The sequence below is a fragment of the Pseudophryne corroboree genome, chromosome 9 (genome assembly GCF_028390025.1).
Source record: "Pseudophryne corroboree isolate aPseCor3 chromosome 9, aPseCor3.hap2, whole genome shotgun sequence".
NCBI lineage: Eukaryota > Metazoa > Chordata > Amphibia > Anura > Myobatrachidae > Pseudophryne > Pseudophryne corroboree.
The window spans coordinates 410973086-411000647 of NC_086452.1; positions in this window are offsets into that span (position 1 = coordinate 410973086).

Below are 27562 nucleotides of genomic sequence, written 5' to 3' on the forward strand. Positions count from 1 at the left end.
AGGAAAAAAAAACCCACCACAGGTAGGTATACAATTATGGACGAGCACTGCCGAAACAGAGGTAGCTACAGCCGTGGACTACCGTACTGCGTCTGCTAGTATAGACTGGATGATAATGATATAAAAAATATATATATATCACTACTGCAAGACAGGTATATATTATATAATGACGGTCCTGCTGGACACTGTCAGCAGACTCCTAAACTACTAGTATGAATAAGATAGAAAAAAAAACCCACTACAGGTAGGTATACAATTATGGACGAGCACTGCCGAAACAGAGGTAGCTACAGCCGTGGACTACCGTACTGCGTCTGCTAGTATAGACTGGATGATAATGATATAAAAAATATATATATATCACTACTGCAGTACAGGTATATATTATATAATGACGGACCTGCTGGACACTGTCAGCAGACTCCTAAACTACTAGTATGAAGAAGATAGAAAAAAAAAACCCACCACAGGTAGGTATACAATTATGGACGAGCGACTGCCGACACAGAGGTAGCTACAGCCGTGGACTACCGTACTGCGTCTGCTAGTATAGACTGGATGATAATGATATAAAAAATATATATATATATCACTACTGCAGGACAGGTATATATTATATAATGACGGACCTGCTGGACACTGTCAGCAGACTCCTAAACTACTAGTATGAAGAAGATAGAAAAAAAAACCCACCACAGGTAGGTATACAATTATGGACGAGCACTGCCGACACAGAGGTAGCTACAGCCGTGGACTACCGTACTGCGTCTGCTAGTATAGACTGGATGATAATGATATAAAAAATATATATATATCACTACTGCAGGACAGGTATATATTATATAATGACGGACCTGCTGGACACTGTCAGCAGACTCCTAAACTACTAGTATGAAGAAGATAGAAAAAAAAAACCACCACAGGTAGGTATACAATTATGGACGAGCGACTGCCGACACAGAGGTAGCTACAGCCGTGGACTACCGTACTGCGTCTGCTAGTATAGACTGGATGATAATGATATAAAAAATATATATATATCACTACTGCAGGACAGGTATATATTATATAATGACGGACCTGCTGGACACTGTCAGCAGACTCCTAAACTACTAGTATGAAGAAGATAGAAAAAAAAAAACCACCACAGGTAGGTATACAATTATGGACGAGCGACTGCCGACACAGAGGTAGCTACAGCCGTGGACTACCGTACTGCGTCTGCTAGTATAGACTGGATGATAATGATATAAAAAATATATATATATATCACTACTGCAGGACAGGTATATATTATATAATGACGGACCTGCTGGACACTGTCAGCAGACTCCTAAACTACTAGTATGAAGAAGATAGAAAAAAAAAACCACCACAGGTAGGTATACAATTATGGACGAGCACTGCCGACACAGAGGTAGCTACAGCCGTGGACTACCGTACTGCGTCTGCTAGTATAGACTGGATGATAATGATATAAAAAATATATATATCACTACTGCAGGACAGGTATATATTATATAATGACGGACCTGCTGGACACTGTCAGCAGACTCCTAAACTACTAGTATGAAGATAGAAAAAAAAAAAACACCACAGGTAGGTATACAATTATGGACGAGCACTGCCGACACAGAGGTAGCTACAGCCGTGGACTACCGTACTGCGTCTGCTAGTATAGACTGGATGATAATGATATAAAAAATATATATATATCACTACTGCAGGTATATATTATAATATAATGAATGACGGACCTGCTGGACACTGTCTGTCAGCAGAATGCGTTTATAGAATAAAAAAAACAAAACACCACACGAGTGTTTAACTTTTTCAGGCAGACAATATACTGGTGGTCACTGGTCAGTCACACTGGCAGCAAAAGTGTGCACTGTTATGTACTCCTGCTATAACTGCTCCCCAGTCTCCCCCACAATTAAGCTGTGTGAGCAGTGAGCACTCAGCACAGTCAGATATACATAGATGATATTATCAATCATGCAGCACACTGAGGCTGAGCACAGATATGGTATGTGACTGTGTATCGTTTTTTTTTCAGGCAGAGAACGGATTTTAAATAATAAATAAAACTGGTGGTCACTAGTATAACTATCAGCAAAACTCTGCACTCTCTGAGTACTCCAGTCCTAATGCTCCCCAAAATTACTAAAATTAAATTACTAGTAAATCAAGTGTCTCACTCTCTATCTAAACGGAGAGGACGCCAGCCACGTCCTCTCCCTATCAATCTCAATGCACGTGTGAAAATGGCGGCGACGCGCGGCTCCTTATATGGAATCCGAGTCTCGCGATAGAATACGAGCCTCGCGAGAATCCGACAGAGGCATGATGACGTTCGGGGCGCGCTCGGGTTAACTGAGCAAGGTGGGAAGATCCGAGTCTGCCTCGGACCCGTGTAAAAAGGCTGAAGTTCGGGGGGGTTCGGATTCCGAGGAACCGAACCCGCTCATCTCTAGTAGAATCCCCAGTGTCAATGGGGGTCATTCCGAGTTGATCGCTAGCTGCTTTTGGTCGCAGCGCGGCGATTAAGTGAAAAAGCAGCATTTCTGCTAGAGATGAGCGGGTTCGGTTTCTCTGAAACCGAACCCGCACGAACTTCATGTTTTTTTCACGGGTCCGAGCAGACTCGGATCCTCCCGCCTTGCTCGGTTAACCCGAGCGCGCCCGAACGTCATCATGACGCTGTCGGATTCTCGCGAGACTCGGATTCTATATAAGGAGCCGCGCGTCGCCGCCATTTTCACACGTGCATTGAGATTGATAGGGAGAGGACGTGGCTGGCGTCCTCTCCATTAGAAATTAGATTAGAAGAGAGAGAGAGATTGTGCAGAGTCAGACAGAGTTTACCACAGTGACCAGTGCAGTTGTTGTTAGTTAACTTTTATTTATTTTAATATATCCGTTCTCTGCTATATCCGTTCTCTGCCTGAAAAAAAACGATACACAGCAGCAGCCAGTCACACAGTGTGACTCAGTCTGTGTGCACTCAGCTCAGCCCAGTGTGCTGCACATCAATGTATAAAAGGCAAAGCTTATAATAATTGTGGGGGAGACTGGGGAGCACTGCAGGTTGTTATAGCAGGAGCCCCCAGGAGTACATAATATTATATTAATTTAAAATTAAACAGTGCACACTTTTGCTGCAGGAGTGCCACTGCCAGTGTGACTAGTGGTGACCAGTGCCTGACCACCAGTATAGTAGTATATTGTTGTATGTATTGTATACTATCTCTTTATCAACCAGTCTATATTAGCAGCAGACACAGTACAGTGCGGTAGTTCACGGCTGTGGCTACCTCTGTGTCGGCAGTCGGAACTCGGCAGGCAGTCCGTCCATCCATAATTGTATTACAATATATACCACCTAACCATGGTATTTTTTTTTCTTTCTTTATACCGTCGTCATAGTGTCATACTAGTTGTTACGAGTATACTACTATCTCTTTATCAACCAGTGTACAGTGCGGTAGTTCACGGCTGTGGCTACCTCTGTGTCGGCAGTCGGCAGGCAGTCCGTCCATCCATAATTGTATTATTATTATAATATATACCACCTAACCGTGGTTTTTTTTTCATTCTTTATACCGTCGTCATAGTGTCATACTAGTTGTTACGAGTATACTACTATCTCTTTATCAACCAGTGTACAGTGCGGTAGTTCACGGCTGTGGCTACCTCTGTGTCGGCAGTCGGCAGGCAGTCCGTCCATCCATAATTGTATTATTATTATAATATATACCACCTAACCGTGGTTTTTTTTTCATTCTTTATACCGTCGTCATAGTGTCATACTAGTTGTTACGAGTATACTACTATCTCTTTATCAACCAGTGTACAGTGCGGTAGTTCACGGCTGTGGCTACCTCTGTGTCGGCAGTCGGCAGGCAGTCCGTCCATCCATAATTGTATTATTATTATAATATATACCACCTAACCGTGGTTTTTTTTTCATTCTTTATACCGTCGTCATAGTGTCATACTAGTTGTTACGAGTATACTACTATCTCTTTATCAACCAGTGTACAGTGCGGTAGTTCACGGCTGTGGCTACCTCTGTGTCGGCAGTCGGCAGGCAGTCCGTCCATCCATAATTGTATTATTATTATAATATATACCACCTAACCGTGGTTTTTTTTTCATTCTTTATACCGTCGTCATAGTGTCATACTAGTTGTTACGAGTATACTACTATCTCTTTATCAACCAGTGTACAGTGCGGTAGTTCACGGCTGTGGCTACCTCTGTGTCGGCAGTCGGCAGGCAGTCCGTCCATCCATAATTGTATTATTATTATAATATATACCACCTAACCGTGGTTTTTTTTTCATTCTTTATACCGTCGTCATAGTGTCATACTAGTTGTTACGAGTATACTACTATCTCTTTATCAACCAGTGTACAGTGCGGTAGTTCACGGCTGTGGCTACCTCTGTGTCGGCAGTCGGCAGGCAGTCCGTCCATCCATAATTGTATTATTATTATAATATATACCACCTAACCGTGGTTTTTTTTTCATTCTTTATACCGTCGTCATAGTGTCATACTAGTTGTTACGAGTATACTACTATCTCTTTATCAACCAGTGTACAGTGCGGTAGTTCACGGCTGTGGCTACCTCTGTGTCGGCAGTCGGCAGGCAGTCCGTCCATCCATAATTGTATTATTATTATAATATATACCACCTAACCGTGGTTTTTTTTTCATTCTTTATACCGTCGTCATAGTGTCATACTAGTTGTTACGAGTATACTACTATCTCTTTATCAACCAGTGTACAGTGCGGTAGTTCACGGCTGTGGCTACCTCTGTGTCGGCAGTCGGCAGGCAGTCCGTCCATCCATAATTGTATTATTATTATAATATATACCACCTAACCGTGGTTTTTTTTTCATTCTTTATACCGTCGTCATAGTGTCATACTAGTTGTTACGAGTATACTACTATCTCTTTATCAACCAGTGTACAGTGCGGTAGTTCACGGCTGTGGCTACCTCTGTGTCGGCAGTCGGCAGGCAGTCCGTCCATCCATAATTGTATTATTATTATAATATATACCACCTAACCGTGGTTTTTTTTTCATTCTTTATACCGTCGTCATAGTGTCATACTAGTTGTTACGAGTATACTACTATCTCTTTATCAACCAGTGTACAGTGCGGTAGTTCACGGCTGTGGCTACCTCTGTGTCGGCAGTCGGCAGGTATCCAATACTAGTATCCAATCCATCCATCTCCATTGTTTACCTGAGGTGCCTTTTAGTTCTGCCTATAAAATATGGAGAACAAAAAAGTTGAGGTTCCAAAATTAGGGAAAGATCAAGATCCACTTCCACCTCGTGCTGAAGCTGCTGCCACTAGTCATGGCCGAGACGATGAAATGCCAGCAACGTCGTCTGCCAAGGCCGATGCCCAATGTCATAGTACAGAGCATGTCAAATCCAAAACACCAAATATCAGAAAAAAAAGGACTCCAAAACCTAAAATAAAATTGTCGGAGGAGAAGCGTAAACTTGCCAATATGCCATTTACCACACGGAGTGGCAAGGAACGGCTGAGGCCCTGGCCTATGTTCATGGCTAGTGGTTCAGCTTCACATGAGGATGGAAGCACTCAGCCTCTCGCTAGAAAACTGAAAAGACTCAAGCTGGCAAAAGCACCGCAAAGAACTGTGCGTTCTTCGAAATCCCAAATCCACAAGGAGAGTCCAATTGTGTCGGTTGCGATGCCTGACCTTCCCAACACTGGAGGTGAAGAGCATGCGCCTTCCACCATTTGCACGCCCCCTGCAAGTGCTGGAAGGAGCACCCGCAGTCCAGTTCCTGATAGTCAGATTGAAGATGTCAGTGTTGAAGTACACCAGGATGAGGAGGATATGGGTGTTGCTGGCGCTGGGGAGGAAATTGACCAGGAGGATTCTGATGGTGAGGTGGTTTGTTTAAGTCAGGCACCCGGGGAGACACCTGTTGTCCGTGGGAGGAATATGGCCGTTGACATGCCAGGTGAAAATACCAAAAAAATCAGCTCTTCGGTGTGGAGGTATTTCACCAGAAATGCGGACAACAGGTGTCAAGCCGTGTGTTCCCTTTGTCAAGCTGTAATAAGTAGGGGTAAGGACGTTAACCACCTCGGAACATCCTCCCTTATACGTCACCTGCAGCGCATTCATAATAAGTCAGTGACAAGTTCAAAAACTTTGGGTGACAGCGGAAGCAGTCCACTGACCAGTAAATCCCTTCCTCTTGTAACCAAGCTCACGCAAACCACCCCACCAACTCCCTCAGTGTCAATTTCCTCCTTCCCCAGGAATGCCAATAGTCCTGCAGGCCATGTCACTGGCAAGTCTGACGAGTCCTCTCCTGCCTGGGATTCCTCCGATGCATCCTTGCGTGTAACGCCTACTGCTGCTGGCGCTGCTGTTGTTGCCGCTGGGAGTCGATGGTCATCCCAGAGGGGAAGTCGTAAGCCCACTTGTACTACTTCCAGTAAGCAATTGACTGTTCAACAGTCCTTTGCGAGGAAGATGAAATATCACAGCAGTCATCCTACTGCAAAGCGGATAACTGAGGCCTTGGCATCCTGGGTGGTGAGAAACGTGGTTCCGGTATCCATCATTACTGCAGAGCCAACTAGAGACTTGTTGGAGGTACTGTGTCCCCGGTACCAAATACCATCTAGGTTCCATTTCTCTAGGCAGGCGCTACCGAAAATGTACACAGACCTCAGAAAAAGAGTCACCAGTGTCCTAAAAAATGCAGCTGTACCCAATGTCCACTTAACCACGGACATGTGGACAAGTGGAGCAGGGCAGGGTCTGGACTATATGACTGTGACAGCCCACTGGGTAGATGTATGGACTCCCGCCGCAAGAACAGCAGCGGCGGCACCAGTAGCAGCATCTCGCAAACGCCAACTCTTTCCTAGGCAGGCTACGCTTTGTATCACCGCTTTCCAGAATACGCACACAGCTGAAAACCTCTTACGGCAACTGAGGAAGATCATCGCGGAATGGCTTACCCCAATTGGACTCTCCTGTGGATTTGTGGCATCGGACAACGCCAGCAATATTGTGTGTGCATTAAATCTGGGCCAATTCCAGCACGTCCCATGTTTTGCACATACCTTGAATTTGGTGGTGCAGAATTTTTTTAAAAACGACAGGGGCGTGCAAGAGATGCTGTCGGTGGCCAGAAGAATTGCGGGACACTTTCGGCGTACAGGCACCACGTACAGAAAACTGGAGCACCACCAAAAACTACTGAACCTGCCCTGCCATCATCTGAAGCAAGAAGTGGTAACGAGGTGGAATTCAACCCTCTATATGCTTCAGAGGTTGGAGGAGCAGCAAAAGGCCATTCAAGCCTATACAATTGAGCACGATATAGTAGGTGGAATGCACCTGTCTCAAGTGCAGTGGAGAATGATTTCAACGTTGTGCAAGGTTCTGATGCCCTTTGAACTTGCCACACGTGAAGTCAGTTCAGACACTGCCAGCCTGAGTCAGGTCATTCCCCTCATCAGGCTTTTGCAGAAGAAGCTGGAGGCATTGAAGAAGGAGCTAACACGGAGCGATTCCGCTAGGCATGTGGGACTTGTGGATGCAGCCCTTAATTCGCTTAACAAGGATTCACGGGTGGTCAATCTGTTGAAATCAGAGCACTACATTTTGGCCACCGTGCTCGATCCTAGATTTAAAGCCTACCTTGGATCTCTCTTTCCGGCAGACACAGGTCTGCTGGGGTTGAAAGACCTGCTGGTGACAAAATTGTCAAGTCAAGCGGAACGCGACCTGTCAACATCTCCTCCTTCACATTCTCCCGCAACTGGGGGTGCGAGGAAAAGGCTCAGAATTCCGAGCCCACCCGCTGGCGGTGATGCAGGGCAGTCTGGAGCGACTGCTGATGCTGACATCTGGTCCGGACTGAAGGACCTGACAACGATTACGGACATGTCGTCTACTGTCACTGCATATGATTCTCTCAACATTGATAGAATGGTGGAGGATTATATGAGTGACCGCATCCAAGTAGGCACGTCACACAGTCCGTACTTATACTGGCAGGAAAAAGAGGCAATTTGGAGGCCCTTGCACAAACTGGCTTTATTCTACCTAAGTTGCCCTCCCACAAGTGTGTACTCCGAAAGAGTGTTTAGTGCCGCCGCTCACCTTGTCAGCAATCGGCGTACGAGGTTACATCCAGAAAATGTGGAGAAGATGATGTTCATTAAAATGAATTATAATCAATTCCTCCGCGGAGACATTGACCAGCAGCAATTGCCTCCACAAAGTACACAGGGAGCTGAGATGGTGGATTCCAGTGGGGACGAATTGATAATCTGTGAGGAGGGGGATGTACACGGTGATATATCGGAGGGTGAAGATGAGGTGGACATCTTGCCTCTGTAGAGCCAGTTTGTGCAAGGAGAGATTAATTGCTTCTTTTTTGGGGGGGGTCCAAACCAACCCGTCATATCAGTCACAGTCGTGTGGCAGACCCTGTCACTGAAATGATGGGTTGGTTAAAGTGTGCATGTCCTGTTTTGTTTATACAACATAAGGGTGGGTGGGAGGGCCCAAGGATAATTCCATCTTGCACCTCTTTTTTCTTTTCTTTTTCTTTGCATCATGTGCTGATTGGGGAGGGTTTTTTGGAAGGGACATCCTGCGTGACACTGCAGTGCCACTCCTAGATGGGCCCGGTGTTTGTGTCGGCCACTAGGGTCGCTAATCTTACTCACACAGCTACCTCATTGCGCCTCTTTTTTTCTTTGCGTCATGTGCTGTTTGGGGAGGGTTTTTTGGAAGGGACATCCTGCGTGACACTGCAGTGCCACTCCTAGATGTGCCCGGTGTTTGTGTCGGCCACTAGGGTCGCTAATCTTACTCACACAGTCAGCTACCTCATTGCGCCTCTTTTTTTCTTTGCGTCATGTGCTGTTTGGGGAGGGTTTTTTGGAAGGGCCATCCTGCGTGACACTGCAGTGCCACTCCTAGATGGGCCCGGTGTTTGTGTCGGCCACTAGGGTCGCTTATCTTTCTCACACAGTCAGCTACCTCATTGCGCCTCTTTTTTTCTTTGCGTCATGTGCTGTTTGGGGAGGGTTTTTTGGAAGGGACATCCTGCGTGACACTGCAGTGCCACTCCTAGATGGGCCCGGTGTTTGTGTCGGCCACTAGGGTCGCTAATCTTACTCACACAGCTACCTCATTGCGCCTCTTTTTTTCTTTGCGTCATGTGCTGTTTGGGGAGGGTTTTTTGGAAGGGACATCCTGCGTGACACTGCAGTGCCACTCCTAGATGGGCCCGGTGTTTGTGTCGGCCACTAGGGTCGCTTATCTTACTCACACAGCGACCTCGGTGCAAATTTTAGGACTAAAAATAATATTGTGAGGTGTGATGTGTTCAGAATAGGCTGAAAATGAGTGTAAATTATGTTTTTTGAGGTTAATAATACTTTGGGATCAAAATTACCCCCAAATTCTATGATTTAAGCTGTTTTTTAGGGTTTTTTGAAAAAAACACCCGAATCCAAAACACACCCGAATCCGACAAAAATAATTCGGTGAGGTTTTGCCAAAACGCGTTCGAACCCAAAACACGGCCGCGGAACCGAACCCAAAACCAAAACACAAAACCCGAAAAATTTCAGGCGCTCATCTCTAATTTCTGCGCGATGTACTTTCACACAAAACTATGCAGTTTCACACAAGGTCTAGCGACGCTTTTCAATCGCACTGCTGATCGGTGAGTGATTGACAGGAAGTGGGTGTTTCTGGGCGGAAACTGAGCGTTTTCGGGGAGTGTGTGTTAAAACGCAGGCGTGCCCGAGAAAAACGCAGGAGTGGCTGGGGAAACGCAGGCGTGGCTGGCCGAACGCAGGGCGTGTTTGTGACGTCAAAACAGGAACTGAACAGTCTGAAGTTATCGCTAGCTAGGAGTAAGTTTTGAGCTGCTCAGAAACTGCACAATCTTTTTTTCTAGCAGTTCTGCGAACCTTTCGTTCGCACTTCTGCTATGCTAAGATACACTCCCAGAGGGCGGCGGCCTAGCGTTTGCACTGCTGCTAAAAGCAGCTAGCGAGCGATCAACTCGGAATGAGGGCCAATATACTGTATCCCCAGTAACATAATCTTCCTCACTACCAATGTCAATAGGCCCCATTGTGGCACTAAACCCCTCTTTCCAGTGCCCAGTGTCACTATAACAGTATTTTACACCTCTCTGGCCCATGGCATTACCACTCACCCTAAAGTAGAGTGACCATATTATCCCTTTTACCTGGGTTGCTCATGGATTACACAGGTTCTGTGGCTGATTACAACCAGCTGAAATGTAGGCTTGAAGTCAGCCAGCCACAGAAGCTGTGTAATCCATGAGCGTCCCAGGTAAAAGGGATAATATGGTCAGCCTACCTAAGGGGGTCATTCCGAGTTGATCGCACGTAGCAACTTTTTGCTGCTCGTGCTATCAACTTGACACCGCCTATGGGGGTGTGTATTTTAGCATAGCAGGGTTGTGATCGCTTGTGCAGTCCTGCTATGCTAAAAAGGTTCCTGCAAAACAAGACCAGGGACAGACCTACTTACCCTGTGCGACAGATCCAGCGACGAAGGTCCCAGGATTGACGTCAGACATCTGCCCTCCAAACGCCTGGACACGCCTGCGTTCGGATCTCCGCACCCGGAAGACGGTGAGTAGACGCCCCGGAACACATCCCCGCTGTCAATCTTCTTGCGATCGCGCTAGCGATCACTTTCGTCTTTATTCTGGCCGCTGCCCGGCGACGTAATGAGGCGCGTGCGCATTGTAGCCGCCGCGCATGCGCAGTTCCGACCCATTTGCACCGTAGCGAAGAACCGCTGCGCGCGAACGGGTAGGAATGACCCCCCAAAGCAGAGTGCAGCAAAGAATGATGATCTGTCTCCCCTGCTGCAGTTGATTTCTGCACCACAGCAGTTCTCGCAGCATACTGGGTTGAAAATACGGGCTTGTTGTTGGCAGTCACAGATTGCTATATCACTGCAGTTAGGAAACCTAACTGCACAAGTGCAATATACGCAGGGGTGTTTTAGAAGAGTAGGGGGCCCTGTGCAGACTCCTGGTAGGCCCCCTTTTTTGTACGGCGCAGTTATCTCCGGCATTCGCAGGTCTCCGGAAACATGGTGCCCGCCATGTCCCAGAGATCAAAACAAGTGCGCATGTGTGGCGGCCATTTTGGCTGCGATTTTTTGCACCGCTTCAGGGCCCAACGTTGGAGTCCGGAGAGGTAAGTATTAAAATGTAGGTACAATGTGTGTGGTGTGGGCCCCCTAAACTCAGGGGCCCATGTGCACCGCACACATTGCACCTGTTATAGAAACGCCAGTGGCAATACGGAATTTCCTCTTTAGTAGCCGGGGGACGAAAGAAAACAGCAGAGAGATATCTGCCGTGATGCCCACAAAAGCAGCTCTCATTGGTCTCCATGGGGGCTGCTGAAATGATGAATTTATCCTACCTACAGAGCCTGTGGGCTTCAGTTTACAAAATAATTGCCTCTCGCACATGCAAGATGGCCAGGCATGAGCAATAGCGTAGCTGGGTTCTGAACCCAGAATTAAAGGGATCACATTAGTGATCCCTTTACTTTTACACATCCTATGATGAGCCCTGTCCCTGGATGTTAGTTTAGTTAAATGACAGCGATCCCTAGTTGTTGTTTTTTCTCTTTGTTGCCGCAATAAGAAGCCACAATGCTCCAAAAAAAAGGAGCAACCCTGCATGATGGGAAAACTTGGCAATATTCATGAGTCATGTAGGATGCATAAGTTGGCTTCACGTACTGTACACAGAATGCCCCTCACTAGTGATGATGCTACACTTGGCATACAGTGTTCCTGTGGTGTGGCTCATATAGAAACATAGAATCTGACGGCAGATAAGGACCATTTCAAGCATCTAGTCTGCTCTAAAAACACATGTTCTGTGCACGCATACACTGGGATACGGTCGTTAGGTCGACACAGCTTAAGTCGACAGTCATTAGGTCGACCACTAAGGTCGACGTGGTCAATAGGTCGACATGGTCATTAGGTCGACATGTCAAAAGGTCGACGTGAGTTTTTCAGATTTTTTTCTTCTTCATTTTTTGGACTTTTTCATACTTGACGATCCATGTGGACTACTTTTGGGAACGGTAACCAGTGCCGAGGGCAGCGGTTACCGCTAATTGGGGTTCCCCGTTACTTTACGAAGAAAACGACACCAAAAAAGTCCAAAAACCCATGTCGACCTTTTGACCCGTTGACCTAGTACATGTCGACCTTTTGCCCCTGTCGACCTAAGTTGAGTCGACCCAACGACCCTTACCCCATACACTACAGTTCATTTTTATCAGGTGTCAATTAAACTACCAGTCTATTCTTGTAGTGTGAGAGGAAACTGGAGTACCCAGATGAAGCCTACGCAAGCACAGGGAGAATATACAAACTCCACACAGTTAGGGCCGTGGTGGGAATGGAACCCATGACCCCAGTGCTGTGAGGCAGTAATGGCCCTCATTCCAAGTTGATCGTAGCTGTGCTAAATTTAGCACAGCTACGATCATTCACACTGATATGTGGGGGGACGCCCAGCACAGGGCTAGCCCGCCCCGCATGTCAGTGCCAGCCCCCCCTCCCCCCCACAGAAGTGCAAAGGCATTGCACAGCGGCGATGCCTCTGCACTTCAAGAGTAGCTCCCGACCGGCGCAGCTTTAGCGTGCTGGCCGGGAGCTACTCGTCGCTCCCCGGCCCAGAGCGGCTGCGTATGATGTCACGCAGCCGCTGCGGGCCACTCCCCGCACGGTCCGGCCACGCCTGCGTTGGCCGGACCATGCCCACGAAACGGCGGGCAAACGCCGCCGTTCCACCCCCTCCCGCCCAGCGACCGGCTCTGCCTGTTAATCAGACAGAGGCGATCGCAGCCCAGCGACGGCCTTCGGCCGTCTGGCATGCGCCGGTGCCGTAGCACTACGCCACCGCGCATGCGCAGTGGGTACCTGTTCGCTCGGCTGCGATAAAAAGCAGCGAATGAACGGGTCAGAATGACCCCCTATATGCAGAGCTCTGTACTTAGGAGCCACGGTAGGTTTGAGATTGCATTGGCAAACTATTTATACAGACTATACTGTAGTGAAGGGTTCTTCTTATGATAAATTATGCACATTATCGTATATTTATGCTAAGCAGTTTTTCCTCGCTGGAGTCATTCTTTGCTATCGTACATTAAACTTGAGTCCTTTCGCTATATTTTATGTATATACACTTATGCAAGGATGGGCTGTGTAATTATGAGGAAAATAATTTCACAGCTTCAGCATGCTGTAAAGGAGCAATGTACTGTACTTGAGCCTTCACACAAGGCCAAACCAGGAGATTTTACATAATTACACATCCCATGTGTGATCAGCTATACTCAGTTCATGCTGTCAGCAGCATATAAACAAAACTCATCATTGCCATCTAGTGGGTATAGCTGGCACAACCTGTCCAGTGTTTGTAACACCTGTGTTCTTTTGTTGTTGAAAAGTTCTTTTGGCTATTCTATTTTATACTAGGTGCTTCATTGCGCCCTACGGGCGCTCTTCACACCGTCGCAAGGGGATACGCCCCCTTAACCCTTGCATGCCTTTCTGGGGTTCAATATTTGTATTATATGGAGTATTACCTGCATTCCTTTGTTAGTGGTTAAATATTGCACAATGAAAGGGCGTGCAATGGTGAAGGAGGCGCAGCCCCTTGCGACGGCGTGAACAGCATGTGCAGGGCACGATGTACAGAATGTAGCGGGTGCGGGGGGGACTGCGGATGGGGTTGGGTGTCTGTAGATGCTGTGGGTGGAGGGGGGGGCGGAAGCGGGGGAGGGGGCCCGGATGGGGAAGGGTCGGGAGGTGCTGCGGGTGGGGGAGGGGCAGAGGAGTGGGGGCTGCAGATGGGGGAGGGGTCCGGAGGCACTGTAGGTGGGGGAGTGGCAGGGGTGCCACGGGTGGGAGAGGGGCAGGTGCGGGGATGTTGCGGATGGATGTAGGGTATGGGGGGAGACATATATGGGGGGGTGGATGGTGGAGGGGGTCTGGAGGTGCTGTGGGTGGTGGAGGGGCGTAACAGTGGGAGCCACGGGTGGTGTAGGGGGTATGGAGGCACAGCATGTGGGGGAGGGGCGGAGTGCCGCATGTGGTGGAGGGGAAGGTGCGGAGGTGTGGTGCATTGAGGAGGGGTCTGGAGGCGCTGCGGGTACTGTACCTGCCAAAAAGGTAGTTGGAGGGCATGCAGTAACAGGGCCAGGACAGGAGTGACAGGGTCAGAACAGGGGTGACGGGGTCAGGACAGGGGTGACAGTGTCAGAACAGGGGTGACGGGGCCAGGACAGTGGTGACGGGGCAAGGACAGGGGTGACGGGGCCAGGACAGGGGTGACAATGTCAGAACAGGGGTGACGGGGCCAGGACAGGGGTGACGGGGCAAAGACAGGGGTGACGGGGCCAGGACAGGGGCGACGGGGCTAGGACAGAAATGACAGGGACAGGATAGGGGTGACAGGGCCAGGGTAGGGGCGGCAGGACCAGGACAGGGGTGACAGGGCCAGTATAGGGTTGACAGGGCAAGCACAGGAATGACAGGGCCAGGATAGGGGTAACAGGGCCAGCATAAGAGTGAAAGGGCCAGGATAAGGGTGACAGGGCAAGGCCAGGGGTGACAGGGACATGACAGAACACAGGGCACGGGAGAGATTGGTATTAGGGACAAAACAGTGGTGACAGATAGATGTGTATTACCGGAGTCACTGCTGCTGGCTGCTGCTGTTCCACTCCAACCTGTTGGGATCTGCTGCTGGTGGAGACTTGGCATGGCTGACTCTCTCAGGCTGGAGTCCTGCTTCCTCTGCCCATCAGCATCCCTCCCCCCTCCTCAGTCACACACCGCAGACCTCGCGCAGCTGCCGGGCACTGTGGTAAGGGGAGACTGGGAGTGACTGGTTAACCCCCAGGAGACATTGCGGCTGGAGGGAGGAGGGGGTCATAGCATTCACGCGGCGTGGACCTCGCGGCTGCTGGGCACTGTGGTAAGGGGAGACTGGGAGTGACTGGTTAGCTCCCAGGAGATGCTGCGGCTGGAGGGAGGAAGGGGTCGGAGCCTGCAAGCAGCTCGGACTTCTGCAGCGCTACCCGCTGGCTAAAGTGTGTGAAGGAACTGGGCGCACCTCACTGCGGGCGGCAGCACTGCAGCTAGCGGTGGGGTTGCCGGGGCTGGAGATAACAGAGGCAGTACGAAACCTGCACAGCGGCAGGTGCCCCACAAAACTGCAGCTAAGAAGCGTGGAGTGTTGCTAGAAAGTGACGCTCCTCCGCGCCAAAGAGTATGCTGATGTGGGGGTCAAGCACACAGTGAGCCGGTGCCCATCTGTCTGTACGGCATACCCCCTCACACACCCCCATACCTCCCAACTGTCCCAGGGTTCCGGCAGCAGAGCCGGATTAAGGGGGGGGGGGGGCAGGGGGTACGTACCATGGGCCCCACAGTTTTAGGGGGCCCCCGGCTGGAGTAGCTCTGTCCCAGCTCAGAAGCTCCCCCGTCATGCCAGCAACAGCGGCAACATTGTGCTACAGTCAGCACACGCTGCTGCGTGTTGGCAGGTCTGTGGTGTTGCAGGGAGGCAGCAGTCTCCCTGCTTTCTTCTGCCTGTGCGGGTGTGTAGGGGGGAGCGACCACCTCCTCTGGATGTAGCCCTAGCTGCAGGGACGTGCGGTGAGCTAAATAGCTCAGGAGACACTGGCTAGCACCAGAGCCAGATTTACACACAAAATATGATCCAAAGGGTACATCTGGACAATATACACAGGTGCAGCAGTATAAACTCCTAGAAATTTGGTTAGTGTTAATCAGAGATGTGCGGAAAAGATAAGCAGGTGATTAGAATAATGCAAAGAAGATATTTCAAACATATTTTCATATATTTTATACAGTCAAAACTCTGGTACAAACGTAAGTATGACAGGAAAGGCTCTGCCTCACCCCACCGCACGTCACTGCCTAGCTGAGGAGCCAAAATTCCATACAAACCCCCCCCCGGAATTTGCATAAGGGGGCGTGGCCACGCGACCCGCGAGTAGGCCACGCCCCCAACACACAGCAGGCACAGCAATGAGATAGGGCTCCCCTGTCTCAAGTTCCCTGGGCCTCCCGGACTCATAATCCGCCCCTGGAGGCATGCCAGCAGCTCACAGAGCGCTGGGCATGCCCCCTCACTGACCACGCCCCCTTTTTGCAGCTGGGAGGTATGCACCCCTGCCTACCTGAAGAAAGCTGGAAGGTATGCACCCCTGCCTGTGCCATGCCCATACTATCTGCTTCTGCTCCTAGTTTCCTATAGATTTGCCCAGATCTGTGACTCATTTGACTAACTCCGCCCAGTGTTGTGACTCCGCCCAGCGTTAGCAAATGAGTCACAAAGTCACAGATCTGGGCTATTATATAGGAGATTCTTATTTGTATCTGGTTAGTTCATTTTGTACTACTCAACCAGTGTCTCCCCCTATCTGCCCCTCCGCTTCCCTGAACCCTTTTCCCAACAGAAATTAAAACCCAACCGTTTCTGTTGTTACACGTGTGCTTTGAAGTTTTTTGTAGTTATTTTTATGTTCCATTTTTTGCCTCCTAGTGAGGTATGCACATCTTATTGGTTGCTGTACATTCTTAATCTGTTGTTATAAATAAAGAGAATTAAAAAAAAAAAATCCTAAAATGTGGAATAGTGGGGGTAATTCCAAGTTGATCGCAGCAGGAAATCTTTTAGCAGTTGGGCAAAACCATGTGCACTGCAGGGGAGGCAGATATAACATTTGCAGACAGAGTTAGATTTGGGTGGGCTAATTTGTTCTGTGCAGGGTAAATACTGGCTGCTTTATTTTTACACTGCAATTTAGATTGCAGCTTGAACTCACCCCACCCAAATCTAACTCTCTCTGCAAATGTTATATCTGCCACACCTGCAGTGCACATGGTTGTGCCCAATTGCTAACTTTCTTGCTGCTGCGATCAACTCAGAATTACCCCCAGTATACCAATGCCCACTTCTAGTTTATATTCAGACCAAAATAGGACATTGTGAGAGATTTATTAAATCTTGGAGATAGAGTGGAACTGTTATTTTTCTAGGACAGGCTGTAAAATTACAGCTAGAAGCGGATTGGTTGGTACATTATCTCTCTTCAAGATTTGATACATCTCCCCTATTGTTTGCTTAAAGGCAATGCCTTCTGTACATAGTGGAGTCAACCATTTTGTGTGCTGATCTCATTCTTATAAATACAAACTAACACCCGCCCACCTCCATCCTGCCAGTCCAGAAGAAGAAGGAGGAGGAGAAAAAGAAGAATATTTATATAGCGATTTTCTCCAATAGGACTCAAGGCTCTTTACAGATACTATGGGCATAATACAGTGGTTTAGATTTGCATAAAATACATAAACCATTAACTTAATACAAAAATGCGGCATCCATTTTGGGTCATCAGTTCCAAGGAATATTCATCAATGGATCCAGGGGAGGCAGCCATTTTAAGTGCACTACATAGGATTACACTGGGCAGAATCTGTAGTAGATGATGCGCTCTGTGCCTGTCTCCAACTACCATAGAAGCCTATGGGCACATCCTCTAGTGTTTGACCCCTTGTGCCAGTGCTCTGATCCTCCATCTTAGAGTGAGTGAGTAGGCGTGCAGAGCTGAGACTGGGAAGGGAGCTCAGTAATAGAGACTTACAGCGTTTCCATGCATGTACCGTGGCTCCGGAGCTATCACAGAGCCAGGCGCTGCACCTTCTCTACGGCGGGAGTCAGACTGCACAGCTGAGTAGTCCTCCATCCCTTTTCACCGGAGACAACTTCTGCTGAGATACCACAGCCACACAAACAGACTGACAAGTACCGCTACCACTGCTGTGTTACTTTGTATGATATAAGGGGCCCAGTTACCTATATCAATAATGCATCCGAGTCAACTGTGTCTGCATTACTGTTTAAGTTCATTAAGTGTGTGGACTGATGTCACTGCACCAGGCAATCCGCTATACTCTGCCAACAGGTTACGGGCCCAGTCCCGCGTGTGCCTAAAGATTAACCCCTGAGTGCTTTTGAATAACCACACAGATAAAGTTTAAAGTGACATTTTATACAAGTGCAGAAAGGATGTATAACACAGGACACAGCATGAACTTTGCTAAGCTGAAAGGTTCAGAGAACTATGCTACATGGAAGTTTGCCATGGAGATGCAGCTTAAGTGGGAAAAAAAGTTGTGGAAGGTCACAATAGAACTAGGAGCAGATCCAAACCCAGATGACACAGACAGAGCCATCGGGACGATAGGTTTAGCTGTGGAGCAGCATGTCTATTCAATAGTCAGTGGGAAAGTGTCAGCTATGGACATGTGGACAGCCCGGCAAAATGCATATGAAGACAAAAGTCTAATGAGAAAGATAAGTTTGAGACGCATGCTATATGGTACAAAACTAATGCCTGCAAGGACATGAACGATTACATTGATAACTTATTGTTGATAGCTCAGCAGTTGGTCATCTGTGGGGGCACAGGTGGACGAGGAAGAAGTGGCAATGGCTATGTTACAGAATCTGATGCCAGAATTTGATTTTTTTGGTGGTTGCATTAGAGTCAAATGACACTAAGCTGTCAATGGAGATTGTAAGGGCCAACTTGCTGCAGTTCCAACAACGTATTCCCGTCGAGACCGTAGCTGAGGGTTCTGTCTTGATCACAAAAGGCACAAAATCCAAAAGGCACAAATTCAAATGTTTTGTATGTCACAAGATAGGACATAAAGCTTCAGATTGCAAGATGAGAAATTCCAGTGGTGCACAGAAGCAGCGTGACAATCCAAACAAGTCAGCATTGAATGTAGCAGACAGTCACAGGAAGGATTGCTGGTGCATGGACTCTGGGGCCACTAGACATTTCAGTTGCAGTAAGCATTGGTTCAATTCTTTAACACCGTGTGTACCCACTACAGTCACAGGGATTGGAAATAAGGTCATTACTGCATTACAAGCTGGGACAATCACAGTACATTTAAGAATTGGAGGAGAAATAGTTGTTACAGATATCCAAGATGTGTTGTACGTGCTTGATTTAGGAAATAATCTCATTGCTATCAGCATCCTAGAGAAAAAAAGGCTATAGAGTCCAATATCAGAAGGGCAAATGCATGGTGCAGAATAAAAGAGGGTCTGTTTATTGCTTCAGCTACCCGCTGCAACCAACTATATGCCCTCATTCCGAGTTGATCGCTAGCTGCCGCTGTTCGCTGCGTAGCGATCAGTAACAAAAACAGCAAATCTGCGCATGCGTACGCACCGCAATGCGCACATGCGGCGTACGGGTACAACAAGCATCATGGTTTTGCACAGGTTCTAGCGACGCATTCAGTCGCACTGGCAGACGCAAGGAGATTGACAGGAAGTGGGAGATTCTGGGTGTCAACTGACCGTTTTCTAGGAGTGTATGGAAAAACACAGGCGTGGCCGGGCATTTGCTGGGCGGGTATATGACGTCATTACCGTGCCACTCGTCGCAGCAATCATCGCACAGAATAAGTAACTACAGGGCTGGTCTTGTTTTGCACAAAATGTGTTTGCAGGTGCACTGCTGCACAAGCATTCGCACTCCTGCTATGCTAAAATACACTCCCCCGTGGGCGGCGACTATGCGTTTGCAATGCTGCTAAAAGTAGCTAGCGAGTGATCTACTCGGAATGAGGGCCTGTATGTTCTGGACACTGAGGAATGTACTGCAATGATGGCTACTGATGAAAAACAATCAATAGAGCTGTGGCACAAACGCTTGGGTCATCTACCTCGAAAACTGCGCAAAAACACTCCGGCAGCCCTGTGGAATGTATACACCAAATGGGTGTCTCTCCACAACACCACAAATTTGTAGCAATGAAAATAGGAAGTATGGTGTATATGTACCACTGGGCGCCAATCACCACAATATCGTGATAATATGTGAAAATGTATATACAATACGTCCTTTGCGGTTGTTTCCTCATCAGATGATGTAACACCAATGTACATTAATCAGCACATGAGGGGAAGAACAGAAAACATTTCATGTGTAGGAACATTAATTTAATAACACATGATAAACATCACACAAAATATAAAAAAAAACATCGAGGACACCATTAAAAACAGATCGTGTTCCTCCTCAATCCTGTGGGTACTGAAATGCGAAACAATTACCAGAGGTAATAAGAACCGGCATAAGTCAGTTCTTAATAGGATTTTTGTATCACCAGTTCTCCTCCCGGGTAGGCAATCTGGAAACTCATTTCTCCGGCAAGAGGTCAGTAAAGTCAGTTAACAAGCGCTGTGGGGGTCCGGTTTAGTCCAACGCATTCCGACCCTGTTCTTTGGGTCTTTGTTAAGGCAGTATACTGGTCAGAGTCCTCTGTGGGGTTTAAATATCCCCTCCATCCAATCACATTATTACATGCTCAGCTGAAACTTATTACACATTTAGTATTTCACTGGTAGTCATGGTTACCACAATGCTGTATCTATCACGGACCTGACGTCACTTCCGCCAGGTCCATCTCCATAAAACAGCCCCTCTGGGTTCGGATAGCTGATCCCCGCATAAATCGTCACCTGCTGACGTTGTAGCTCCTCCCCCGGTGACTATAGTGACAGTGGTACACTGTAAACTGTGTAGCGTCACGTCACTTCCAGAATCCCGATTCTCTCAATATGACCGGCTGGAAGTCACGTTCTCTAGCGGTCACCATGACAACCATACACCACCGCTCCTGTATCCTTCTACTCAAATGAGTATTCCGGTGACAGGAGAAGGAATCCGTAAATATTACAGGAGTAGAGTCCACATAAGAGTTCTTGTAAAAAGTCCGGAATAAATGTCCATAATATATCCTCGATTACCATAACGTCTTTGAGTATAGGAAATAATTTACACCTCAGCTGACATATACCAAAGGAGAAAAGGAGAAAGCTACATTCAAAATCCATAGAATGTATAATGCTCGGCTACTGCGAAGAAAGCAAAGGATACAGACTTTGGGATGTTACAAGTAAACGTCTTCTTAAATCCAGAGATGTGGTATTCTACGAGACAGCACCACTAACTGGAGCAGTGGAGCAACAAGAAAATGTATTAAACATCCTAGTGATATTTGGTGGACCCCTTCATTCTAAGTCCAACATTCATTACCTCTAATACCAAGAAATAAAGACACGGAGACTTGAATTTGGCAGAAAATTTGCTAGCTATTTATTTGACCCTAACCATAGCAAACCTGTAAATGAAAACTTTGTTAAGATGCCGATTCAGCCGGCATATGGTGGCAGAAAAAAGAACGGCTCTATTAAACTGACGCTAACCTTAAAATGCTAAAATCAAAACCATCCTAATTTAACTACAAACTATCAAAACGGTAATAGGTGCTAGCTCAACCCCCACAGTGACTACCCACCCTGATGGGTGCCCTGCCGCTGCCTCCCGGACGGGTGGTCGAGCGGCCAATATGTCGATGGAGGTGAGTGCACCTAAACCACATCAAACTGTAAATCACTACAGCTTACCATACAACTACAAACTGCCGTTCTTTTCCGCCAATAAATAGCCAACGATAAAACCAGCCAACAATTCAACGCCAAGGCACTCCGTGCCAGATCCTCTACCAACAGGGCGGGAGGGCGGGAAGGCAATTCACTAACAAGAGAGAACAAAATGGCCTATCCTTCCCTATATATACTAACCCTCCCCCTTTTCCAAGGGCTGTACTTTCCTTCCAGCTAGATCCACCCCTCACAAGATGTTTAACTCATTCCTTTCCTATGCAGTCAATTCTCTCTCCTAAACATCCTAGTGATATTTGGTGGACCCCTTCATTCTAAGTCCAACATTCGTTACCTCTAATACCAAGAAATAAAGACACGGAGACTTGAATTTGGCAGAAAAATTGCTAGCTATTTATTTGACCCTAACCATAGCAAACCTGTAAATGAAAACTTTGTTAAGATGCCGATTCAGCCGGCATATGGTGGCAGAAAAAAGAACGGCTCTATTAAACTGACGCTAACCTTAAAATGCTAAAATCAAAACCATCCTAATTTAACTACAAACTATCAAAACGGTAATAGGTGCTAGCTCAACCCCCACAGTGACTACCCACCCTGATGGGTGCCCTGCCGCTGCCTCCCGGACGGGTGGTCGAGCGGCCAATAAGTCGATGGAGGTGAGTGCACCTAAACCACATCAAACTGTAAATCACTACAGCTTACCATACAACTACAAACTGCCGTTCTTTTCCGCCAACAGCGAAAGACTCCTCCCCAGAGACTTCGCACCGCCACCATAACCTCACCCTAACTCCTGCAACACTAGGAACAGATCCTCCAGGAAAAACATCATCCCCTCATTGGATAGATGCACACCATCAGGCCGAAAAAGGTGACTGTCTCGGAACCGAATCCTAGGGTGGCGAACTACCTCGCCTCCGTGGGACAGCTCCCACTTTGGCACCGCCCCATTCACCTTCTTTCTGGCCTCATCAATCAGGCGACCGTCCGCCACACCTCGCCAACTCAACCTTGGCACCATCAAGGAGAACACCAATACACAATTGGTCCATGCTGCGGCCACACTTGCCAGATCCTGTATCATGGCCCACCGCATCTCCAAAGATGTCCTCTTCCCCAGGTCGTTGCCACCTAAATGGACAACCAACACCCTAGGGACTCCATGCTGGCTGGCCTGACTGACTAGTCTACTCCTCAAATCCGTCCACATCATCCCTCGCCAACCAAGCCAACGAACTCCTTGAGCCCTAGGAAACATTTGAGCCCCCTCCGAGGCTAAAAACTTGGCGGCCCAATACACATAAGAGTGGCCAACCACCCAAATAGACAAGTCATCTTCAAACCAACCTGAAGAGGAGGAAAAGGGGGTAAAATTGGTTACTAATTGTCTATACCATCGTTTATTAACTGCATTAACCTGAAGGATCTGCCAAAAAAGAAAATTTTGAGTTTTAGCTATTGCAGAAGTCACGGCCTAGCCGATCTGCACAAGCTTCTAGCCAATTTGAAGCAGAACATAAACACACAATGGGAAAAATCAAATTAAAATAAGAAAATAAACGGGGGGGGGTATAAAATGGGAAAAACATGTAAGAACTCAGATGGAGGTGAAAGCGTAAAAACCTGCTGAGGGACTTTGATTAGAACTGATCAGCTGAATTGTGGATTAGAATTCAGTCCGTCAAGTCAGGCAAAAAATCGCAAAAGAACTCCAGACCCCCGCTGCCGGCTCATGCCCGCAACGGCGAGTAGCTAGTCCCTGAGTAGGATAAAACAGGAAGACAAACCAACGCACAACACCATAACGTACTGAACTGATACAACATGATTAACAACTGTAATTAAACAAAAAACCACGCGCAAGCCAACATCTCATGCAACGGGGCGAATATATCGTCTGTAACTCGACGACTTCCATCGCCCCACTGCCTAGATTTCAGCCATGGAAAATCCCGCCGCCGCAGCCGACGTCGCAGCCCCTATGCGGAAGGAATGCGTCCCGAACGCAGCGGGTGGAAGGCCCAAGCTCGCCAGACAGCGCCCCAGCATCCAACGAAATTGATACTTCGTCACCAGCAGCCCGTCATAATGCAGCAGCCATGACCCCCGACCGTCGGGCCGTACTGCCTCATATTGCACTGCCAACCTTACTGGGCAAATGCTCTCCTCAAGTGCTGGAACCAAGGTGACCCATCGACCTCTCCCCACTTGGTCCGTCTTAGAGCGACGCAATCTGCATAGCAAGGACCTCTCACCCACCACCACGTCCCCGACCAGCATGCGCGAATCTGCTCGCTTAGAAGGCGCTACCAATTCCGAAACCCTAAAGGCCCCGTGGTAAGCCATTGAGAACGCCAAACTGAACAACAGCGACTCAAACATGGACGATGCGATACCTCAATGGGCCGCCTCCTGTCAGGTGGCGTCGGCGCGACTCGCGCCCATCCTTTCATCGCCTTCAGCAGAATCCCGCTTTTTGTCACGTCAGGGACGCCTTTTATTTTGCTGAAAAACGAAATACCAGCCAAGTATCGGGATACCTACCCGACACATACAGCTGCCAAATAAAAGAAAGCATCATCCGATGCCCGCTCTTACCTTGTTGATTTCGTCCTCGAACAAACTCCTCCCACTCGCTCCAAGCTTGTCCGTAAGCCTTAAGCGTGGTTGGCGCGACTGACCGCAACGCTAGACCCTCCAGTCCGGCCTGATCACCTGCCAAACATAACCGGGACAATGAAAACCATGTTCGTCGGCCTCGGGTGCCAACAAACAAAACCTTTCCCACTGCCCTCGCGACAAAGCGTCGGCAATCCCGTTCTCCAGACCAGGTACATGCTGCGCGCGGAACCACATGTTCCTACGTAGGCATGTCAATAGCAACTGCCCCAGCACCCTCAGAACCACCAGCGACTTCGCCCTCTGGTTATTTATCGCATGCACCACGCCCAGATTGTCACATCTAAACAAGATGCTGCGATGAGCCAGCCGATCGCCCCAGACCTCCAGCGCCACCATAATGGGAAAAAGCTCCAGAAGCAAAAGGTCCTTAGTTAAACCTTTGCGATGCCACTCCGCCGGCCATGAGGCCGCGCACCAAGATCCCTCCAGATAGCAACCGAATCCAGAGGCACCCGCTGCGTCGGTGAAAAGCTGCAACCTAGCGCTGTCCACCGTTGGCGCCTGCCATATACACACCCCGTTGAAGTCCTCCAGGAACGAGGCCCATACGGCCAAATACCTCTTAATCTCGGAGGACAATCGCACGAAATGGTGTGGTCTGGCACACCCCGCAGTTGCCCTTTCTAGCTTCCGGCAGAAAACCCTGCCCATCGGGATTACCCGACAAGCAAAGTTCAACATGCCCAGCAAGGACTGCGCCTGCCGCAGCGTGACCTTACGCGAACCCTCGAACCGGCAAATAGCGTTGCGGAGCTTCACCACCTTGTCCCGAGGCAGCCGACACGATCCCGCCACCGTGTCAATCTCAATCCCCAAAAAAGACAAACAGGAGGCCGGTCCCTCTGTTTTATCCTCAGCCACGGGAACGCCGAAGTGGAAAAACAGAGCTCGGATGCTGAAAAGCAAGTCGCCGCACCGTGAAGAATTTGCCGGACCCGCACACAGGAAGTCATCGAGGTAATGGGCGACCCTGTGACCCCCTGACGAAGACTCCACGCACCAATGTAGAAACGTGCTAAACCGTTCGAAAAACGAGCATGAAACGGAACATCCCATCGGCAAACATTTGTCGATGAAATACTCCGCTCCAATCCGAAAACCCATAAAACGGAATGAGTCCGGATGTAACGGCAGCAACCGAAAAGCGGACTCAACATCAATCTTAGCCATGAGGGCCCCAGTCCCGTAACTGCGGACCAGCTCCAACGTCTCGTCAAACGACTGATACACCACCGAGCAATGAGCAGGCGGTATCGCGTCATTGACCGACGTCCCCGCCGGGTAAGAAAGATGCTGAATAAGCCGAAAAGCGCCTGGAGTCTTCTTGGGAACCACCCCCACTGGAGAGATGACCAACCCATCCACCGGGGGTGATATAAACGGTCCCTCCATCCTGCCCAACCTGACCTCCTTATCCACTTTCTCCCGCAGCACCAACGGCAAGGCTCGAGCAGACTGGAGGTTCCGCTGGGCCTGCACCGACACCTCGCTCGCAACAGGCAAGCGAAAACCAAAACGAAAACCGGAAAACAAAAATTTCGCATCCGCCCTATTTGGATACCAATCCAACCACTTGCCCATCGTAGCCAAATTAATTGGCGTTGGCGCTCTGCGGAGCGCTCCCGCCCGTGGCCTGTCTTGGATAAGGTTGCTTACCCCGGGCACCCTGACGACTGCCTTTAAAGCAGGAGGAGGCTGAGTGGGATCCGCCACATTGCAAGCACAAGTGTCGAAAACGACACTGCTTGCCGAAGGAACAGGCCGCGTTGTTAAACGCGAAACATTTTCCTTTTGTGGCGGCGTGGCCCCCCGCACGGACGGCCGACCTACCTGGCTTGGCCGATCTGCCGTCCGCGCCGGACCCCTGGGCGGACGACCCTGCGCGGTGCCCGTCCGCCCCTGCGTTCCGGGGCTCCTTAGCCTGTTGCGAAGCCCGAGTGACTTTGAGCCAGACTTCCACATCCTTGCACCCAAAGTCCATGACCAGTAACCCGTCCTGCTTCTCCCTGAATTCCTGGTCATACCTACGCCACTCAGAGCCCGAAGATGTGCGCTGCATGTCGTGTATGAGATGCAGGTACCGGATGATGTTCATGTGCTCGTCCGGTCTATCTTCCAGGTAACAAGCCGAGAAGACCCAAAACCCGGCAAGCCAATTGTCGAAGGTACGGAAGGCCTCGGCCCCGATGCCCTTCTTTGCTGCCGCCGACTTATATTCCTTCTTCGCGTCCTTTGTCAAGACGAACACATCAACAAAGTCCCCCCTGCAAATCTTCCTACGGCAGCTATCCCTCAGCCCCCGCAGTACTGCAGTGTAGTCGCAGCGAACAACCCCGGGCAAATCGCGGCGTTTCTTGGCCCTGCGAGCTTCCTCGCTCAGCCGCTTGCGCCTCTTACGCCTCTTCTGCTGACCCGCCATCCTTTTGGCGAATTTCGGCGCGCGCTTCTTTGCCCTAGTCGTACTACTAACATCGGACCCCGGCGACGACAGAGAAGATGAAGAGGAGGAAGAGGAAAAGCTGCGAGAACTAGAGCTCGTGGAGGAGCCCGATACCGCCTGTACCACCTCACCTGATGTCGTTGACTGCCCCGACACGGAATCCTCCGGCTCAGCAAAACCGACGTCTTCCTCCTCAGACTCTGCCATCTCCACTTCGCCGCGAACCCCTGCATGAGAGAAAGGAGCGAAAGACCCAGACAGCAATCGCGGCGCATGCCGAGCAACTCGTGAGGGGGGCGTCCCCGCCGCGCGTCCCTGCCCGTCCTGTCCCGGACAATGATCCATTTCCGCGGCGGCCGCCCCGAGCTCCCGGCAGGCGCGGGCAACTCGTTGCGCCGCCGAAATCCTTCGCACACCGGACCCACCAGCCACCGCAGGCGTGCTGGAACCTGCAGCCACCCCCGGGGATGCAACCGCGGCCAGCGGCCCCAATGCCGCCACCACCGTGGCCAGGGCAGACGCCAGCGTTCCAGAGGGGTCCTGCCCGCCCCAAAACGTGGCGTCGGACCCCGAGGGACCCCCAGCCGAGGCCCGCGCGCGCCCCCCCGCTCGACGCCCAACAGGCGTCAACCGGGAACCCGACGCCCGCTGCCCCGTCTGTCCCGGCGGGGAAAAGGGGGCGCCCCTGATCGATTGCAAACCAGTCCCCCACCAAGCTCCGCCTCTACCGGGGGACTGGTCGTCGGTGCCAACGCTGCCCTCGCTCTCCAAATCCACACTCGCTCCCT